We start from the raw sequence: 5,568 nt of genomic DNA, 5'->3' as shown, positions 1-5,568 counted from the left end.
TCATTTAATCGATCTTGATTATTCAATCCAAAATAGCTTTTCTGTGACCATTTGTGATAAGATAAACGGCAAATGATATCAAATCTGCACAAATGCAAGGCGACAAAGAAATCATTCCAACTGATAATTTTTATCTACAAAAATGTTTCTAGATTCTTTACTAAAGTATAAGCTTTTTAATTACTAGTAAGGCGTTTTGTTTTACTCAACAAGCAACGTCCTTTATAATATGATTTATAGTATTCAGGTATTTATTCCCTTTGAGTTGACTGTGAACTTGTTTTTAAATCCTTAGTTTGAAAATGTTTATTAGACAATAAAATAAAGATGCCATTGTCCTAACCTGAATAAGATATTGCCAATGCCTTATTTCCTCACCGCTAAACTAAACATGATAAATGATATTTCAAAGAAGGAGGGCGCTTTTTATTGGCATTCGGCAGGAATCTTGGCGTAATTGAAAAGTGAAAATTTCATAGACATGTCACATAGAATTTTAACAGTATTTTTAGTTATCGGTTTCCTATGCAACAGGAAAGGAAAATATTTTCCCGAAATTGAGCTTGGATTTGCTAAAAAAAAAATTACCATGAAAATTGACCAGATCAGACATTTGATACAAAATGATACATTTTAAAACACATTTTTCTAAAATCTCTGGGTCTTCTCACCATGATTTTTATAGCTCAGTATGTTGTGCTACCTGTTCAGTGCACTCGAAGCGAAAAGTGTTTGGTTCGAGCCCTGTATGTTTTTTTTCTTTCATGCAAACAACCATTTATTTTGTCAGTTTCGTTTTATGTACTGATGTATTGAAATTTTGAATTAGATAAATTTTGTTTCAGTTTGGTTTTCGAGCGAAATCAATTTCAATCTTCTATTCTATCATGAACATGTACACGTAATTATATTTAGGTGTTTTTTGTGAAACATTACTATGTTATAGTACCACCTATAAAAAATGAACATACTCAGTAAATGTCACAATATCACAAAGCCTTTCAAACTAAATGAAAAAAAAAAATATGGACGTGATTGTAAAATCTTATCAGCTATATTGAGCCAACCAAATCATGGACACTTAAACATAAACGTTTCGTACAAATGATTCCTGCAACTCACACGCCAAATGCACCAATCTTCTTTGATTTAAGGAATAACTGTCTTATTTTTCGAATTCATGAAGTGATCAATGGATTGGCTTGTGTGATAATTTGCATAAACGCCGAAGGCGTTTATGCATAAAATTATCACACAAGCCAATCCATTGATCATCTTCATGAATTCGAAAAATAAGACAGTTATTCCTTATATTTACATGCTTTGATTCCGCCAATCCACGTGCCCCAAGCCTGGTTATCTCTAGGTGTTGTCCCGCCCTGCACGTGGTTTTTTTTTGGAACCGCGCCAACACATTCATGAGGAAATAAATTACATTTACAATTGGTAATTTTATCTCGGACAAAGACATTGGAAATGTAAATATTTCCTTGTATATATTACACTGTCAATAATTTAACTCACATTCATATGAAGTTCAAACTTTTGAATTATCAATAATATAAAATATTTACAACGTACTCTTTTGTGTAACTATTGAAGTCATAAAACAGTTTTTTTGGGGCACTTTATCCCCTGCCCAAAATATCTCATAATAAAGCATTGGCAAACTTGTAAAAAAACAATAGACAGTATATACATCATGCTATGCGAAGATTAGAATGCCTGCATGTCTTCTTGTTTATACACAGTGGGTTTTTTTAGGGTCAGTTCAAACTAGACCAGCTCAATTAATATTTAATTTATAAACACGATCAGGAGAAAGGGCTGGTAATTTGAAGCACTTCTCCAAACAATGCATTGTTCAAAGTATATAACATGAATGCAGTCTATTCATTGCTTTCAGATTCTGTTTTCTTTGAATACATAAGTATCCTAAGGATGTATTCCAAACTCCCTATGCCAGAAAGCTCATCACAGAGGAAATTAAAACAATGTGAATGCAAAATCGTACAAAGTCTGAATCCTCTACTATCGTAAGTTTCATGATTAACAAGTTTGCATTCTTTTGCCATATCAGAAGACCAATTTGTGAAGAAACTCCATTGTCTTTCTCCGAGTTTATTGATCGCCTTTTGGACAACAACTTCTGGGCTGTTTAAAAATGCAACTGATAGGTCCGAAAAATCCCTTTATAAGCAATATCCCTACTTCCGTGCTTGAAGCTCAAGACTTTGGTTCCTGTCTTAACTACTCTTGCTGATTGGAATAAAATATCAGGGAATCTCAGTCCTTTTTCCAAATCGTAGTGAACGAAGTCTATTTGATATTCCTGACTAAAATCATGATCAAGTTTGATATTTTCATCATCTATTAAAAATACTATCGTAGAAATGTCACTTCCAACTTCATTATCAGAATGTTTAAGCCTCCACTGATGATTTGCCTTGCCTCTCTGAAATAAAACGTTATGCTTTAAAGAGAAATTATTTTTTCATCAAATGTTTGACAGTGTTAAACAAGAATTCTAAGATCTAGAGATACTTGAAAAATCAGTATTTCCCTTTATTCAAAACTTTCGTTTTTTTTCTTTCTCTAAAGACATATTTCCGAATGGAGAAAAAAGATGAATTAATACATATACCCCTTGAATATTCTTTTTCATTTCTTTGTTATATTCTATACATTTCTATTCCAAAAAATAAATTATAAATACAAATCCTTAAGGTTTTGCGAAAGGTGAACATGTTCAAATTATTTAAATAGCTATAAGATTTTGTCAGGTATAAAGTTAAAACTTGAAAAGTGTATAAATTTCTCATTAACTAACAGATAGAAAGTATTATTTGATTTTAAATATTCTTAAAAATATATCTTTAGAGAAAAAAAACGAAAATTTTGAATATTTATTTTTAAAGAGCATCTCTTCCATGCTGTACTTAAGTGAAAACCATCATTGTAGAAATAATGTACTATGTTTTTTTTAAGTTGAAGGGCAAGATGGATGTGAAAGGTCTCTGGAAGGAGACCACAATTCTTTAAATTTTCTTGATTCACTGTGTGATGCATTGACCAATATTACATGTATCGATATTGATTATATTCCTTAACTATTATTCTGACGTGGCAGAGGCATACAAAACTAGAAAACATCTATTATAAGGACATTATAGTGACGTCTGTTCAATTTGACTGGACTGAAGTGAAATTTATTTCACTCCGAGCAAAGCCGAGGCTTGCATAACGGATGGATAATGACAGTCTTGAGAAGAATAATATGGAGAACAAATACAACCTTAATAATAATATCACGATAATAATCCTTTTACGAATGGATCATCTTCAGCTTTAAAAAGAACTCAGATTATTTTTATTTTATAAGTACTGTAAGTTTTATATTTATTTCTCACTTTGACCTTTAATTTTATTACTTCAATTAAAAAGTATATTCTTGAAGTCTAAAGAAATTATAATATGAAATTACAATTCGAACTGCTGAAAAAGAACTACAATTTATCGTTAGGAAATATTGTCTGCGATATATGAAATAGCTAACCCAACCTAAGCACTCGGAATTTTGAGATATTGTCTTGAAATTGAAGTATTTTAAACATTATAAAAGACGTAAGGACGAATAGACAGACCCCCAAATGTTACAAGTTTCAGTTTAAACGTCTGACAAAAGTATTATTTGTAAAATGAGCACATACCTCGCAAGTAAATGTTTTTGCATCAGCCATACATATGTTTTCCTAGAATTAAAAAAAATGAGAAATAAAAAAGATTTTGAACACGACCATTGAAAAGGAATTGAAAATTTGTTTATTAAAATACCTTTAATTAGTTTGATTCATATGTAAGCACTTGTGCCATGGCTTATTTGGACGTAAAAAATTTTTGTTTAATGGTAAAAATATGACAAACTTCTTGCCGCCATCAAAAATACTTTAAAATTCTTGTAAAAGATTCAGAATAGTAACCCATACACGGAATGATAATAACTATTAAAGCTTAAATGTGTTTTTTGCTAACCTATTCTATATTCGGGAAATGAAGAAGGATATGGAGATAACGAATAGTATTCAATCTCAAAGTCCATAAAACAGTACAAAATGAGAGCAGAGCAAACACGGACCCCCGAAACACCAGAGGTGGGATCAGATGCTATGGAGGAGTAAGCATCCCCTGCCGACCGGTCACACCCACCGAGTGCTCCTTGTAAATAATTTTTAATTACTTAGATAAATTTTCTAGACTTTGCTTCACGTTAAAATAATTTGATATAAGTTTTAAAGTTATACTATTGTGAATGAAATTTCGGACTTTTCACGTTATTGATCCTTTTTATTTTCATATAAATATTATTTTGATAATTTTATATGATATATAATATTAAATTATATTTTTACTAAAAATATATTGTATATTAAAGGAGAGGACGTTCTCAGTATTAAGTACTTGTGTCCAATCCTTTTGTTGTTTCATCTTAACAATAAAATATGTTCAAACCATTAAAGGGACAAAGACGCAGGATTGAATTTAATCACTTCTCAAATGTACTATATAATATCATGACGTATATGTTGCTATATCATTTCATATGGAAATTTAATTATAATAAACATGTTGTCTTGAAATTATCGAAACTTTAATTTCGAGACGCGTTTGGTTGACAAATGCTTGCAAATTAACAAATCTTATATATCCTTAATACTTAAAAAAATTGAAAATTGTTGTGCATTTATGAGGAATCATAAAATTATAATTCAGAAAATTTAGTGTATAAATAAGAGAAAGCAAATCCAACTCATTAGACTTTAACAAATTGAACATACATGGTGAAACGTAAACATTAACAAAAACAGATCTCGTGTCATGCTTACGAAACCAGTTCACAACAAATAAAAAATAGAATTTCTACTTTTCTTTAGTTTAAAATAAGTAGTAGTTATATTAGTTTTTCTAATATTTTTAATTGTAATTATTTTAATGCCACTACCTTCTGACCATATATTCGTCACATTAAAAGCAATTTATCCTGAAAACAATCATCTAAAATATAATTTGCAAATACATATATTTATGATATTTCATTATATAAATTCATAAATACCTCTGGTAAATAAAGAGCAGTGTGTGAATTTTTCTTTTCCCCTTCTCTTGCCGTATCTAACAGCATTATACCACGTAAGTATTTATAATTTCTATATTTCTTTTTTGTTTCTGAAGAATTCATTTAAAGTTGATAATAGTTCATCGTATGTGTTGCTATTCCAAATGTCAATCTTTGAATTTTTCCTGCTTTAAAGAGCTTTTGGCAATTTGTGACAACAACCTCATGTATATGGAAGGGCAAGTACAAATTGCACGTAATAATGTCACCTGGACGAATTGATTCCAGATTTTGAAGTTCAGTATATGTATGTTTTTTATCCTTGATATAATTAAAAGTTAAAAAACCATTGAAACCAAGTGCAATTGCAAAAAGTAACCAAAATATCCAGGAGGGCAGCATTGATAGAATTTTACAGACGAGTTTGAAAAGCCATTTTTGAACGCAGTCTTTGC

General features: G+C 30.2%; 1 pseudogene; it reads right to left on the bottom strand.

Annotated features, from left to right (window-relative positions):
- Nucleotides 1-1,798: 1,798 nt before the first annotated feature.
- On the bottom strand, nt 1,799-5,231 carry LOC134268103 (uncharacterized; annotated as a pseudogene).
- Between the last annotated feature and the right edge of the window lie 337 nt (nt 5,232-5,568).

Source organism: Saccostrea cucullata, unplaced genomic scaffold (assembly GCF_032062105.1).
Source record: "Saccostrea cucullata isolate Sc308-1 unplaced genomic scaffold, CSIRO_AGI_Scuc_v1 ctg12574, whole genome shotgun sequence".
Taxonomy (NCBI): domain Eukaryota; kingdom Metazoa; phylum Mollusca; class Bivalvia; order Ostreida; family Ostreidae; genus Saccostrea; species Saccostrea cuccullata.
This window is presented reverse-complemented; position numbering and strand designations above follow the sequence as displayed.